At 36.1% G+C, this 17,317-nt stretch overlaps 1 long non-coding RNA gene across 3 annotated transcripts; it reads left to right on the forward strand.

The window, feature by feature from the left end:
• Nucleotides 1-11,385: 11,385 nt before the first annotated feature.
• LOC122217134 lies at nt 11,386-15,439 on the forward strand. Of its 3 annotated transcripts, XR_006201302.1 has the most exons (5): nt 11,394-11,756; nt 12,105-12,336; nt 13,193-13,317; nt 14,189-14,247; nt 15,252-15,439. It is a non-coding gene; the product is annotated as an uncharacterized LOC122217134 (long non-coding RNA). The 3 variants fall into 3 exon arrangements; XR_006201303.1 differs by lacking the exon at nt 14,189-14,247 and having other exon boundaries at nt 11,386-11,756; nt 13,165-13,349; XR_006201301.1 differs by lacking the exon at nt 14,189-14,247 and having other exon boundaries at nt 11,397-11,756; nt 13,193-13,349.
• Nucleotides 15,440-17,317: the final 1,878 nt, after the last annotated feature.

Genomic DNA, 17,317 nt, shown 5'->3' on the forward strand with positions numbered 1-17,317 from the left:
TCGTGATTTCAGTTCAGGTCATGATCTCATGTGTCGTGAATTTGAGCCCCATGTTGCCCCTGTGCTGACAGTGTGGAGCCTGCTTGGGACTCTCTCTCTCCCTCTCCCTCTCCACCCCTCCCCCACTCATGCTAATTTGCACTCTCTCTCCCTCTCATAGTAAATAAACTTAAAACAAAAACATATTCACTTAAAAAAAATGTATTCATTTGTGGCCACACTGACAAATTGTATTACAAGGACATATATGGTTATAAAAGTGATAAAAGGTATATTCCTAAGCTCTACAGCAAAACCCTGATGGAAGACATTCGCAATTATATTCTTTATACATTTCTCTGTGAAATAGAAGTTAATGTATTTAAAATTTATAATCACTAAATGCTAATGAGGTTCTACCAGGAGAAACAGTGGCACAGAAAAACAGTTTTCCATACAAGGTATGCAGGAAGTGTTTTTGTTAAAGGAAGAGGGAGTTGTTTTGTCCAATGTAAAATAATTCATTATTGCATATGAGAAAGGGGAGAGTGTAGGACAAAACTTGCATGGGTATAGAAAATTATAAAGTTCCACAGAAAAATAATTTTACTTTTTGTACTCAAAGCTTTCAAAGCTCTGATGGGTTTATTTATAAGAAATTTTTGTAAAGGATTTTTGTATAAAATGTTGCAGTTGACCCTTGAACAACATGAGTTTGAACTGCAGGGATCCACTTATATGCAAATTTTTTCAATAAATACAGTGGAGTACCATAAATGTATTTTCTCTTCCTTATGATTTTCTTACATTTTCTTTTCTCTAGCTTACCTCATTGTAAGAGTAGAGTACATAATACTCAGAACATACAAAATATGTTATCAGTAGGGCTTCTAGTCAACAGCAGAGTATGAGTGGTTAAGTTTTGGGGGAGTTGAAAGTTTTACATGGATTGTGGATTGCATTGTAGGTCAGTGATCAGGGTCAACTGTATATTGATGCAAAACTAGAATCTGGTTTTCTCTGTTAAAATAACAAAATTCTTGAATTATTGGTCTGCTCTTAAGAAGAGGTTATAAAAGGTGTATCTTTACCTTCTGTATAGTCTGCCTAGAAGCCAAAAGTTCTGTGTCATATCAGAATTGTTTCTTGGGGCTCCTGAGTGGCTCAGTCAGTTAAGTGGCCAAATTTGGCTCAGGTCATAATCTCATGATTCGTGAGTCTGAGTCCCATGTCGGGCTCTGTGCTGACAGCCCAGAGCCTGGAGCCTGCTTCAGATTCTGTGTCTCCCTCACTCTCTGCCCCTCCCCACGCTGAGTCTCGCTCTAGCGTGCGCTCTCTCTCTCTCTCTCTCAAAAGTAAATAAACATTAAAAAATAATTTAAAAAAAGAATTGTTTGTGTTTTCTTTTGACTTTATCATGGTCTTAATTACTTAAGAAAATAAGTTTTCTCACTTTTGTACTAAGATTCAATCATGTTACATTTTATGTATACTTTTAAAATTTTTTCACTTTTTTTAAAAATTTTTTTAAATGTTTATTCATTTCATGAGAGTGAGAGAGACAGAGTGCAAGCAGGGAAGAGTCAGAGAGAGAGGGACACAAAGAATCCAAAGCAGGCTCCAGGCTCTGAGCTGTCAGCACAGAGCCTGATGTGGGGCTCGAACCCACGAGCTGTGAGTTCATGACCTGAGCTGAAGTCTGATTCTTAACTGACTGAGCCACCCAGGTGCCTCTCACTTTGATTTTCAAACAACTTTGTTTTGCATGCCACAAAACAAATTTCCTTGTCAGTTGCATTATTTTCAAATGTGCTTTTATCAGATTTCCACTTTAGAAAATTATGAAAAGTAGGTTAATCACAACTATTTTGAAGTCTTTCATCCTTTACACATAGTTTTATCTCTTGTCCTTCCCTAAAAGCACTTGCAAATCAACTACAGGCCAGAAAGATTTTTCTCCAAAAAAAGACTCTCTGAGACCCTTAGAAAATGATTATGCCAGGTACTCTCTAGCATAGGTTTAAGATGCTCAAGTCCTAAATAACTTTGAAATCATACTATTAGGTTGAGTCAGGATTTCTTAAATGGTAGTGTAGAAGCAGATGGGTTCATAAGACTGTTAACCCTAAATTGATGAGAACAAAATTAACTATATAGGACTGAATGAACTGATAAAGGATGACTATGGGTTTTCCTTGGAATACTGCTGATAATAACCCTGTTTTCTAGATACAATGAACCCCTTTCTCTTTTCTCTTTTGCTCTTTGTAACTCCTAAAAATTTAGTAGGCTGTACTTTCATAAACAGAAATTAAACCTCTGTCTACCTCATCCCTCCAGATTTTGGAAACACTTATTGATTAAATATTATTTCATGGCAATATAATTTTTGCTTGTTTGATAAGAATCTGTCTTCCTTTGTTAACAGGACATAATTGGAAACATTGGTAATAAACCAAAGCTTTGACTGAAATGTCATATTGGAAAATGATGCTTTTCAGTCATATATGACTAGGAAATTTTTTTAAAAACAAGTTTTAAGGTTATTTATTTTGAGAGAGTGAGTGGGGGGAGAGGGAGAGGGAGAGGGAGGGAGAGAATCCCAAGGAGGCACTGCATTGCCAGCATAGAGCCCAACATGGGGCTTGGGCCCATGAACATTGAGATCATGACCTGATCATGAGTCACCCAGGAGCCTCATGACTAGACACTTTTATTTAAGGGGTTAAAGTTAACTTTATGGAGCCAATGTTCACAAGCCTACTAGGAAAACTGGTGAGGTAACGACTAGCATATGGAGATCCCAACCCTATAGGTGAGTAAGAAAGAGACTTTCTTTGCAGGCAAGGAAAACTTAGAATATTTGGGAGACCTCTACAAGATGGAAATTCACCCAAACCTATAGATATTACAGGTGAAATATGATGGAGAGTCTTTGGCTTGGCTTCTAGCCATAAGAGAATTTTAAAACGTTGATCTAAGATTCCTTACAAAAATTTTCAGCAAAGTAAATATTTTAAAATTCCTCCCTGTAAGGTAAATCACCATTCTTACTACAAGCATGCAATTAATAAAGCCAAGTCTAATGAGAGGAGCTTTAATTTATGATCTATAATCTGTATTTGACATCTTTGATCAAAAGAAGGACTACAGAGAGAAATTCTGTGTTTCAGTGAGAAACCACAGTACATCCATGCAGGTTATCATTATCTGGCCCTGTTAACAGTCTTTGTGCTATTTTGTACCTCTTTACAAATTCTAAGTAACTGTTGGATATGATGGATTTCCAATTTTATTACCTACATGTAAATTGGACTAAATTCTTTCATCTGGTATGCATTGTTAAACCTTATAATATTTTTGACTCTTCCAGTTTCCTTCAGTGTCTGGGCATATCCCCAACTAATGTTTTCAGCTGCTCCCCTTCCTAACTTGCTATCACCAAGAGCTAAAACTTGCCTAACCAGATTCTTATTTGAACTCCAGGTTGTCTTATAGCGGAGTTTACTCTCAACATCTGAAGAAGTACTGGGAGCTAAATTCTGAAGACTTGGTACACTTGAAGGGCTCATCACTGTAGTAGACCAAACAGAGGAAAGATTTCTCCCTGTACAGTCTGCTGTCTAGGTCATCAAGGAAGTCTGATAAAATGTGTAGGTCATGCAGGCTCTTAGAGGAGAGATAATGTACATCTCCAGGACTATCAGCATCTTCCTGGCCTTGAGAAATTCAACAAGCAGGACTGCCTCGCAGAAAGATTTGTATCCATCACATTCTTGGAACTCACTGGACTGGTTACCTTTCAGTGTTCAACTTTGCCTCTTTATTTTAATCAATGTTTTACATTAATCTTTTTTATTTTAGACATCCCTATTTAAAGACACGTAAACTTAGCACAACTGGCCTTTGCCACTACCTCTCAAAAAATGGTTTAACTGATTTTACAAACAATGCCAGCAAGAGTCGTCAGGAGCTGATTTCTTAGAACCTGCTTTGCTCTGCTCTGGTTTTTTGCTCACCTCTGAATTGTTCAGAGATGAATGATATTCATTTGGCTTAAGCAAATGGAGGGACTGACAATGTTAAACCCTACTTGAGCCCCGTGCTCCTGGAAAAATCAGTGATGGTTAAGAAATTACCGCTGATTCTTTTGTGTTCTATAAAACAACTTACTGCACAGCACCATTCTTCCTCATATGACTCAGATAAGAGTCAAGGAGGCCCCCTGATTTGTTTACCTATGACAAGGATAGACACAGACCACACTCCCATTCTTTGTCTCATCCATGATTAGCTGAACCATTTGTATTCACTGACCAACCTGGACCACACATCTGCTAACTTAACTTGTGGGTACACTTAAATTTCTCTCCCCTCTTCAGAACATACTGAACCAAACTTTTAATCATGCCCAGCCTGAGCCATCATCAGAATGTGAACCAATGTTTCCATACAGAATTCTGGAGGACCAAGTTGACCTCAAGGGAAGATGTTTTCTGATCAAACTGTTTCATCCCACCACCTATTCATTCCCCTCCTCCTCACTTAGTTCTTTCTAGCCTTGTGGGAAAATTCCTTTCTTCCTGATGTTAGAAACTTGTAGATCTTATGGTCAAAGTCTCCCTCGCCCTATTGCAACAGCACCCTTCTTTCTATTGCAATTGTCCTTTTGAATAAAGCTCTTTACCTAAGCTCAGATTTGTTTTTACACTACCATTCTGTGACATTTAGAAAAAGTTTTGTATTGTCTTCAAAAGTAGTTCGGTAAAGAATGTTTCATCATCACTTCATTAGGAGTGAAAATAATGTAAATGTCACTTCTGCATTTTATCCAATACTGCTCAACTGTAAGTTTAAAGCCAATGTTAATTAAAACACAAAATAAAATGACCTCAAAATAGTAAGTCATTTAAAAAATGATATATTGTCCCTGATTTATGTATCATTTTGAGTCTTACTTTACAGACTAACTCTGAAGTACCACATGTATCGTGATCCTAGTACACATAAGCATTTCAGTCTACATCAACTTAATTCACAAGATGAACTTCACCAAAACTGGTACAAACCTGCTCAATGAAATGATCTCATGCTCATACACAGTATGTTGTCAAATAAGCATAAATTTACTAAAAAGGATTCTAACCTCTTCTTCTCAATTTTAGTATTTCTCTGTTCACGTACCAGTAACAAATACATTACAGGCCAGTCCTACTGGCCTTTCAATCCAGGAATACAGAATATTTTTCCTTTTATTTGTGTCTTCCTTACTTTCTTTCATTAATGTCTTACAGTTTCCAGTGTACATGTCTTTTATCTCTGGGGTTATTTATTCTTAGGTATTTTGCTCTTTTTGATGCAATTATAAATGGATAGTTTTCTTAATTTCTCTAATAGTTAATTATTAGTGTATAGAAATGCAGATTTTTGCATAGTGATTATGTATCCTGCAATTTTATGAAATTTATTAGTTCTAACAGTTTTTCAATGGAGTCTTTAGAATTTTGTGTGTATTATCACGTCATCTGCAAATAGTGACAATTTTACCTCTTTCTTTCCAATCTGAATGGTGATGAACTACTTTAGCTTTTATTTGTCCTGAAAACTCTTTATCTGTCCTTCAATTCTGAAAAATTTGGACATGTAGGCTATTCATGGTTGGAAGGGTTTTTCTTTCAGCACTTGAATATATCACGACACTCCCTCTGGCATACAAAGTTTCTGCTGAAAAATCTGCTGATAGTCTTGTTCCCCTGTTCCTAACAAGTTGTTATTCTCTTGTGGCTTTTAAGATTCCTTCTGTGACTTAAATTCTGACTTTTTAATTATAATGATTTTGGCTTCCTTTAACTATAATGTCTTTTGGTTCACTGTATTTGGAACTCTCTGGGATTCCTGGGTCTACATGTCTGTTCCTTTCCTAGGTTAGGGGAGCTTTCATTGATTATTTCCTTAACTAAATTATCTGTTCCTCTCTCTCCATAATGTGAATCCTATAATACGAATGTTAGTTCTTTCGATATTGTCCTGTAACTCCCTTAAACTATTTTCGCTTTTTTTCATTCTTTTTTTCTTTCTGCTGCTCTGACTGGGTGAGTTCCACTGCCTTGTCTTCAAGTTGACTGAACTTTTCTTCTGTCTCATCTACTTGCCTATTAAATTCCTTTAGTATATTTTTCAGTTCAATCATTATACTTCTACTCTGTGACATTTATTTGGTACTTTTTTATTTTTCCATCTCCTTGTTGAAGTTCTCACTCCTCCCCAGTTCGGTGACCAGCCTTTTGACCATTAATTTGAATTGTGTGTCAAGTAAACTACTTATCTCCATTTCATAATTTTTTTTCCTGAGGTTTTATCTTGCTATTTCATTCTTACTATTTTTGCTATTTCTAGTACTTTTTGATACATAAAGTCAGGAAGCATATCGCTATTCACCACTCACCTTGAATGAAATCATATGTGCATTAGTATTAAAGTACACCCAAACTGGCTCACAATATCACCCCTCCTCTTTAAAAAAAATTGCAATGTTTATTTTTGAGAAAGAGAGACAGAGAGAGAGAGAGCATGAGGCAGGGTGGGGGGGCGGGCAGAGAGAGAGGGAGACACAGAATCCGAAGCAGGTTCTAAGCTCCGAGCTCTTGGTACAGAGCCCAACACGGGGCTTGAACCCACAGACCATAAGATCATGACCTGAGCTGAAGTAGGATGCTTAACCACCAGGCTGAACCACCCAGGTACCCTGATAACCCCTCTTCTTATTCCCAACTCTCCTTGCAAAGCCACAGTCAGAAATGCCAAGTTCATAAAATAAGTGGTAATCAAATAAAAAATCTCTTATCCTACGGCATGAGGTTTTCATTGATAAAGAGCCATCAAGTATAATTCTCTAATATCTGTACAGTGTGTAAGCCAAGTTATTATTCAGTCTGCACAAATTGTTTCATTCTATTGTTTAGCAAAATATCTGCAGGCAGTTACCACATAATTATTCTCCTTCCTTTAATACATAATTAACATTATGCATCATCCTAAAATATCATTTGACAAAGATTTTTCAACAATAACTTCTTATGCTTTCTCTTTGAGTGTAAAATTTGTCATTAACATTGCAGTTGGCTATTGTTTCTAAGTTGCTTCTGCTATAAAGAGTAGAGCCATAAATGCTTCCCAACTTTTGGTCTCTTCTGTAAGTCTAACAACAAAATCAGTGTTATTGCATGAAAATTATTTTATGCATGTTATGTTTAAAAATCTCCCTCAGCTTACTGAATCAAAAATAGAAAAATCAATGGCTTTGAATAGATTCCACTGGTCAAGTATTCTAGCTTCTTCTTTCCAGCTCCCCCAACTCCCACCTTGCAACGGGAGTATCGCCATCACCACTACCACTCCATCATACGGTTGGTGTCTAAGTTGCCCTCACTGAGGGAATGCAGAATGTGCCCCAAACTATAGAGTGGCGGATCAGTCACAGATAATGAGACATCTAAAAGTGGGTAAAACTAAGTTAGAGTCCTTAGGTTATAGGACAGTCTCACTGCAACTGGATGTTCAAATCAAAGGGCTGCAATTTATCTGTTGGTGGACATCTCCATGGAAAACAAAAACAACAGCTACACAGTTAGCCAGAATCCATGCATTTCTGCTGGTTAAGTGAAGGTATATTTTCTGCCTACTCTTCAAACAAGATTGTGGGCTTTTAAGGCCTTCCTCTTTTCTCTGTCCTCTCCTTTTCTTTCTCTTATGCCCCCTCTTGATTTCTTCTCTTCCTTCTTTTCTCTTTTCTTCTCTTCCGTTATGATTTAGGCTTTTTTTTTCTTTAAATGGGTGATTTCCCTAACTCACGTGGTCCAGGAAAGTGGAATATTTCTCAGGGTACAAGCTGGAAACTTCACAAGGAAGCAGAGGGAACACATCAATTAATCCTTCAAGAAATAGCCTTGCCAGACATTTATGCCCCTGTTTGACAAGGCTTTATAATGGAAAATGAACTGGGGAATTGTGGCAAATTAATCTCCAGTCAAATATAATTCAATTTTTTAAGATATTCATAAATGTACTTCCTATTTGCACTTTTCTTTTCCTGTCGCATATGTGAAATCATGACACTCGAAGATTTATGTGTCCCAGCATATACAGATTTGCATTCCATATTCACCACTAGAGACCACTTCACTCTTTGTTTATGATGTTATTTTGGGCTGTACTATTTGTTACTCTTTTCATCACTTTTTATGCTTCAGTAAACCACATTTTAGTCATGGGTCCATTTTTTGAGAACTGAAGATATAATGCAGCACAAGCATAAAAAACAAAATTACAAATTTAATAATGTTAACAGTAGCATGAAAATGGCATGAAAATATATTAGGTGAGACAAACTGTATCCTATTAGCTAGTTATTTGCAGACAAACAAACCAATGTGGTCCTTAAAAGGACATGTATAACCTTAGAGGACATAATTAGCATTAACTGTATGAGCAATGGGATTTCTATGCAAATAAAAATTAATCTTACATTTCAGGTTTGTTTAAGGCTGTGAACAAAATAGTTTCATGGATTTTGGATTTTTGTTCTTTAAACCGACACCTTCTCCAACATGGCTACAAACCATATTTTAATACATGTTTTTCTGGCTGTCATAGTATCATGTCTCCTTTCATATCTCTTGTCTCTAAATCCATTAGACATTACTTTTTCCCCTTTTTCCTTGGAGACATTATTTGTGTATCCAAATACACAAATATACACAGAGACACACATACATAATAATTAGGAAATAAATTAGAAGGACCCCTGTGTTTTGACCTCTTATTATAATTTAAAGCAATTAATAAAGAGCACAGGAGCATAAAAATTTATCTTGACCTGAGAGTGCTTATCTCTAAGAAGCCAGATAAAACACAGCAGTGATTTTCATTTGTCCATGGCTTACATCTTCTCCATAGAATATGCAATCACTGCATCCTTACTCAAGAGGGGTGCCGTGTTATCTCAACAGCACAAATAATCTGAAGGAAGGAGACTGATATCACAGGACAGGAAAATTATTGCTGATTACAACAATAATGATATTGCACATCCATTTAGAGAAGAACCTTCTGGAAAGATCCAAAATTCACCTCTCATGACACATACCCAATGTTATGTCGAATAAGCATAGGGGTTTACCTATAAAAATGCTTTGATGATTTTTCTAAACATCAGTATTTGGCAAGTTAATTTTGTTGCAAAAATAACTATTCACCACTTCAACATCAATAAACTGGTTGATTCAAATTAACTTCAATCTTCTCCTTTTGTAAACTAGGAATACTAATATCTACTTTTCCTTTCTGAAGATGTAAAGATCAAATGAAAAAATGTTTGTGAAATTCGAAACCTGAAAGCAGTTAAGTATAAAATTTTGACACAGACCTCTGTTCAAATAAAATATCATAGTTGAAAATAAAAGTGATTATCCTAACTAATCCATAATTTATTTATTTGAATAAGTTTACATGTGTTAAAGAGTGTATATACAAGGACTTTAAGTATAATGAACATGTAATCATACCTAAATCTTTATATAGCTGCATATGTATGAATAAAGTGGTATAACTGTATACGGATTGATTCAGTCAGCATGTACTGAACTCATACCTTGAGCATTAGTCAAGGTAGAGACCCTCACTGTGTGCTCTGGCATCGCTACATGTTCCTAAAAAATTCATTGCACTGAAATTTATAGAAGGCAGAGAAAAGAACAGCATTTACTGAGTTGTCAGCATTTCAATTTATGTTATAGCATTAATTTCAAAAGTTGTATTGAGTGAGATACCTTACTTTATCTGGTGGCATTTATGGCAGGATCATTTGGCTCAGAAATGAATAGGAGGAAGGAGTAAGAATGCAGCCAAAGATGTCTTTACAGCAGGGTCAGCGTGGCAAGTATTGGGTTGCTACATATAAAGGATTAGTGCTGATAGTTTCCAACCTCAATGGCGGACGATTCCTAAGCAAAACTTTCTTGGTACTCATGGCTAGATATATTTCTACAAGGTATCGTCATAAAGAAATTGCCAAAAATGTCATTGTGTCAATACTTTCTAAGATCTTTTGTAAGGTTTTACCGTGTTTGGTTTTATCCATTTGGAGCCTCTTACAAATAATGAAACTTCTAGCATCTCTTCTATATTGACAGAATTCTAAATTCTATTATGATGGTAAAATGATGTCATCTGTGTCAAAAGTCAGCCATTATGACAAATATATTTCACAAATCTGAGAAGAGGGGGATATGAAAACTTCTTAGCTCTTATTTTCAAGAACTAGAGGATTCCTAAGGCAGTCAGCCTAATGGGTACATGATCTGAAAAGGTGGACACTTTGGGAACTAAAAAAAAGAAGAAGACGAAGACGAAGACGAAGAAGGAGAAGGAGGAGGAGGAGGAGGAGGAGGAGGAGGAGGAGGAGGAGGAGGAGAAGGAGGAGAAGGAGGAGAAGGAGGAGAAGGAGAAGGAGAAGGAGAAGGAGAAGGAGAAGGAGAAGGAGAAAACTAAAAAACATAGAAGGAAAAAAGGGGGTGTGCTTTTTAGGGGCAACTACGAAAAAATATAGACTGAGAAATATAGACTCTGCTTTAAGTGATTCTGTCAAGGGTCTTATTAGATATATACAGTTATGACCACTTTTGCCACTTAATACTTAGCAGAATGCTTTACAGTCATCACCATATAAGCATGTACAACAAAGAGATAAAGACACGGACTTACTTGTTTGTTACCAAATATCACATGGGAGGTCAGATGAGGAGGGTGAGAAACCCAGGGTTTTTCTTTTTCTTATAAAATCTGATGACACATAGTCTCAATAATGAAAGATTTCAGGGACAAAGAAAAGCTATTGAGATATGTAAATGCAGTTATAAGAAAGCAATAGGTCAAATAAAGGTTTTAAATAACTTAATGAACACATATGAGACAAAGTTTGAGAAGACAAGGTTTGACTTGCCTTTAACAAGTCAATTTCCTTAGACCAAACTTCATCAAAAAAAAAAAAGTTGGCATAAATTATGTCTAAAATCTCTCTGAATAAGGAAGGAATCATGATAAGATAGAAAGGGTACAGATTTTAGGGTCATTATTGCCTGGATTTTAATCTAAAATTCATCACATATTGGTTGCGTGAGCAGTGGCAAATGAATTAACCTTCACGAGTCTAAATTTACTCTCGGAATAAGTACCATCAGGATTGTTGTGGGAATTATAAACAATGGAAATAAGCACTTGGCACAGAACTTGGCACATAGTAGACACCAAAATATATTATTTCCTCCTATTCCTTTATTACCTTAAAATTCTATGAATTGTAGAAGCCAGATTACCCAGGTTATAATTTAAAGATTATTGTCTCTAGGTCTTTCTTCTGAAGTGAACTTGCGCTAGTAACTATGCTTATTCATGAGTTAAACTATGGTTAATATATATGCTTTGCCTCTTCTCTGCTTGTTGTAATAAAATAAACAATATAAAATCACAGCCACAAAAAAGCTTTACTCATAGACAGGGAAGCAATTAGCACTTCTGGGTGTGTACAGGGTTCTAGCTGATTTGTCTGCAGTATCATCTCAACTTCATTACAATACTGTGATGAGTTATTTCACAAGTGAGAAAACCCTGAAAAGGTAAGTAACGTGGCTAAGGCCGCCCAACTGTTAAGTCACAGAGCAGCAGAGTGAGTGCAGGTGTCCTCACCTAGCCACTCTACACAGGACTTCTGAAGCACCAAGGTTGTTAGTGAGAGAAAGGGACTATTGATATTTAAGCCAGGGTTAGCCAGGGTTAAGGGAAAGGTGAAGAGCAGGCTAATAGACGCTATGAGCAGCTCATTAAGCCGATGAGGGATCATATATAATACATATAATATAATATAATATAATATAATATAATATAATATAATATAATATAATATAAATATGATATGATATAATATATAATATGATATAATATATAATATGATATAATATAAAATATAATCGAAGTGAACAAATCATAGGAAAGGGATAATTATTAAATACGGCATGTCTTTAGTGTATATATATAACAGTATATTTTTTCTCTTTTTATAAAACTGACAGCGAGAAAAGGAAGAAAAGTCCATGTTAATTCATCATATATTCTAATACACTTCAGCTGCAGATTAAAGGAACCATGCCAGTTGCTGCTACCGCAGACAGAGAACGGAGAAATCCTCTACGAGCCCCATGGGTTTACAGAAGTCTATCCATCACTCTGTCAGTCTTCCGGATCATTATTCAAGTTGCTATCCCCAATTTTGCTGGATATATCAGATCAACTCCAGCTCCATAGGTAATTTTTCTCCCTAATGGGTTTGGAATTTGTTCTTTTTTTTATTATCTTTGGGCTAATGTGCTGCTCAAAACCTTTGAAAATTCTAGGAAGAATGTCAGTCATTAGCTCTGAGTAGGGGGAGAGGAGGGTGGAAGGTGTACTTAATTCACAAACTATCACCTTGCTATTACTACGCAGGGGACTTAAAGGTATAGACAGAACAGTTATATTAACTGTGAATGGCATGCTTTCTTCGGTTTCTGTTAGTATATTATATATATTTCACTATTTATTTCAAGGATCTTTAAGGACAGGGGAAAACGTGTCTACATGGGTCCAGGTTGGTGTCAAAATTTAGCAGATATCTAATCATTTGATCAATGAAGAACACTATCCTGGAAAATGCAGCTAAACATTTGTCAAAATGCAGTCAGCAAAACAGAAAAAAAGCAAGGATCATTTTTGGACGTATCTGCAAAAGAAAGTTATTCTTCCACTGAACAAATCTGTTTAGTGCAGCTGTGTAAGGTGTTGGGTTTTGCAAGGGTGATACACATACAAAGACGACTGGGGCTCTGACTTTAAGTTAAAAAAATACTGATAACAGTGAAAAATATGTGTCATGTGTAATATTAAAGGCACATAAGATAAAGGAATATTGTCCCTATTGTAAAATTCAGAAAATCTTCCTGAAACATGTGAAAACCAAGCAGAATATTGAAGATTCAAGAAGGGATGGAAAGAGCATTGCAGATAGAGGGTGTGTATGTGAAAAAAAAATGGTTATGCCAGATCATTAAGCATTTTAATATTTCTGACTACAATTTAATCTTCACTTCACAGGAGCAGAACTTTTCATCTTTTTTGTTCACAGTCCCGTTCCCAGGATCTAGAACAGCACCTGATACCAGATAACTGTTGGTTGAATGGATGATTAAATTATAAAATGCAAGTCAAGGAACAGAGCAACAGGAGTTTGGAGTGGAACCGGATCACACAGTATCCTTAAGTGTTCCTTCGTGACCCTGTTTGTACGACTTCTTTTCACTTAGGCCCTCCCAGCTCCGGGATACCTAGTGATAACACAGGGCTCCTTCTCAGTATCTGACTCCTATCACACTCGTCCTCTAGACCTCGTTCTTATAATGTGGAACAGTCTTGATAGAATTTCCCATCATAATCTCCCTATGTCCATTTACCTGGGGATTTATTTTTGCTGATAGGAACTAATTTAACTTGCCTTAAATTTTGCATGGGAGGAAACCTTTCCAGATACCATTTTCAGTCAGCTATGGCAATGTGAAGAGACCACTGCCAACACTCAGTGGAGTCAAAAGCACTGAGTTCATCTCTTAGGCCTGATGTGAATCAGGCCTACAACTGTGAAATAATAATTGTTATTATTTTTTTAATTTTAAGTAGGCTCCACGCCCAACGTGAGGCTTGAACTCACAACCCTGAGATTAAGAGTCACATGCTCTACTGACTGAACCAGCCAGGCACCCTGTGAAATGATTATTTTTAAAGTGCCTAAATCACAGGGCAGAGGGAAGATTAAAATAGATAATAAGCAGAAACGTCTTGCAAATTTTAAGACATGACACAAATGTAAGGAATTATCAATTTACTTGGGCCTTCGAGGCCTTGAAACCAAGAAATTAAATGGTATGTATGAAAATTTCACATTATCACCTCTTTTGTGGGATAACATCTTGTAAAGCATGGACAAACATTTTTGGCATCTTTCAAATGATGTTTTATAGGCAACTCCCTTTTATGTCTATATTAAAATGGCATTAAAGATACAGCAATATTGGAGATTATTATTTTTTCTCAAATCACTTAATCTCTTTGTTCCTTAATCTCACAGCATCTTCTGATCACTATATAAATATTTTCCCAGATGATCCTAACAAATAAGGCTACAAGGTAGTAACCATCATAATTCACACTTGATATATGAAACTATTATGAAATCTGTACAAGGTCAAATGTACTATGTCTGGCTCCCTTATCTTGGGGGCTTTCTAACATATGCTGATACCTCTCTCTTCTTGAACTTAGTCAATGAATCTGAGATAAAGTCATTGAAAGGAGATACTCTTCATTAGAGTTTAAATTAACCTACAGTAATCTTTTTTTTTTTTTTTTTTGCCTTTGCTGAAATAGGACAACATTTGCTCTAGGGCAATATAGAGAATTATTTATGTGAATTATTACTCACAAGTCTCATACTATTAATTAGTCTCATACTATTAATATCAATGCTTATTAGTTTGTGTGTATATATAGGTAGACGTAGCACAACATATACATGTATGTATAAACATATACATGTATGCATGCACACACATATTTACACACTTTTGACAAATTTTCATTCCTTTCATTCACCATCCCCATGGACACTTGCATTTTTTTCTCTTTGTGAAATATACTGCCAAATAAGTCTTATATAAACTAAAACTGTCTTTGATTTTATGTTACTAAAATAAGAAGTAGTCTTGCAAATCAGAAATATACAAATTAGATGCAACAAACATATTAACATTAAGTGATATAAATTTTGGTGAAGGTGTCTTGAAGAGAATAGCTGTATTGGTCTGATAAAACTAGTGAGGGAGAACATTACAAAATGGATACTGAAAATCTACAGATAACCTGTAGTTTGTGAGATTGTAAAAACAAAGTTCAGTATCTAAGTCCCTCTGTTTCTTATAAAAATAGAGCCATTAAACCTCAAAATCATCATGTTGAGTGGTTAATACATGTGAGAGGTCACAAATTTTCCCATGACTGTTCAGACTAAGGGTATTATACCATAAAATACATCTTTTCCTATTTCTGGACATGGTGACCCCCAGTATAAATAATTGCACATGTTATTTTATATTATATTTAATTATGTATTTATTATTTTCTTTTCTTTCCAGATGGATAGTGTGCTTTCTTCCTATATTTAAAGACAGCAAAGTGGAAAGCTGATGAATATTATAAGGACACACTGAATAGTGCATCGTTACTATGGCAATAAAAAAGAGAACCAATATCCACATATCTTTTGGTAAAATTCCATCTCTCTGGGTAAAATTTTACAGTTCTCTGCATTAGATGTAAGCAAATATTCTTTTTTTTTTTTTTTTTTTTTTAATTTTTTTTTTCAACGTTTTTTATTTATTTTTGGGACAGAGAGAGACAGAGCATGAACGGGGGAGGAGCAGAGAGAGAGGGAGACACAGAATCAGAAACAGGCTCCAGGCTCCGAGCCATCAGCCCAGAGCCTGACGCGGGGCTCGAACTCACGGACCGCGAGATCGTGACCTGGCTGAAGTCGGACACTTAACCGACTGCGCCACCCAGGCGCCCCAACAAATATTCTTCATGTAACATTTTAAATTAAATATTTCCATTGAATTTACATGTATTGAATATCTATCATGTTCCTGGCATGGTATACAAACATAACTAAAGTACCTTTTCTGACCTCCCTGCAGACTATTTGGGAAAACTAAAGAACTAATAAACTCAACACAAAGCAACTAGTGTGTAACAGAGGTTTGCACAAGAAGCTAGGCATCTAACACCATTCTTCCCCTCCTCCTTCCTCTCCCTCCCCTCTTCTCCTGCTCTTCTCCTGTTTCCCCTCCTACTTCTCTTCTTTTTCTCCTTCTTCTCATTCCATTATTTTTCGCAAGTAGTGAGGGAAACATATTAGAGAAAGAGGGCAAAGAAGGAATCCAGGATTTAAAGCTCCCGAGAATGTAACTGGAGAACATAGAGAAACACAGAGAACTAGAATTATGTAAAACAAAGTAAACATGTCCTAATTCCAATCTTGCATAATCTTTCTTAGAGACGTTGTGATAAAAATGTTACTTTATTAATCGCTTATTGCTGTATAAAAGGATCCTCACTAACATAGGAGCTTAAGACAACACATTAATTGTCACAGTTTCTGTGGGTTTGGAGTCCAGACATGCTTTAGTGGGCTGCTCCACCATGCTGCAAATTGTCAGCCAGAACTGATGCTCATCCGTTGTGCGGAGTGGGAAAAATCTGTGCTTGCCCCTTTGTGTGGCTGTTAGCAGCAGTCAGTTCCACGCAGTTGTAGGACTGAGAGTTTCCGTTCTTGCAGGCTATTGACAAGGGCAGCTCTCACCTCCTAGAAGCCGCCTACACTTAGTTCTTTGCCAGGTGGGATTCCCCAACATGGCCTTTCCCTTCCTCATAGCCAGCAAGGAAAGGAAAGAGTACAGGAGGCAGGCACTTCAACCTAGGTAACATAACCACATGCACATAAACACATACATCCTATCACCTTTTCTCTATCCAGTTGGTTACAAGTTAATGTCATAGGCGTCACTCACATTCAGAGAGTATATTTACACAAGAGCAATCATAGGTCCACCTAAAGAGTTTATTATGCTACAGTTATTATCAATAGAAAATATATGAGATGAGCCCTATCAAAATAATTGGGGGCCACTGTCTAAACTAATAAAAATTAAGATGCTGTACTGTATTTCGTAGTGCTAAATTTTATACCCTCAGCTATGTCATTTTTGTTAGAAAAACGACAAAATACATGGAAATATTAGACATCTCTATTACAGTTCTCCAGAAATACAGAACTACAGTTGACCCTTGAACAATGTGGGGATTAAGAGTACTGACCCCTCCCCACAGTCGAAATTCTATGTATAACTTTTGGCTCTCCCAAAACTTAACTACTAATAGCCTACTTTTTACCAGAGGCCTTACCAATAACATAAGTAGTTGACTAACATGTATTTTGTATATTATGTACTATATACTATCTTCTTACAATAAAGCTAGAGAAAATATTTAAAAAGTCATAAGGAAAACTGAAGTACATTTACAATACTATACTACATTTATCAAAAAATATCCATGTATATTTGCACATTTCAAATCTGTGTTATTCAAGGGTCTATTGTAATAGGATGTGTCCGAATGCATACACAGACACATGTGCACA

Source organism: Panthera leo, chromosome B1 (genome assembly GCF_018350215.1).
Source record: "Panthera leo isolate Ple1 chromosome B1, P.leo_Ple1_pat1.1, whole genome shotgun sequence".
NCBI classification, from domain to species: domain Eukaryota; kingdom Metazoa; phylum Chordata; class Mammalia; order Carnivora; family Felidae; genus Panthera; species Panthera leo.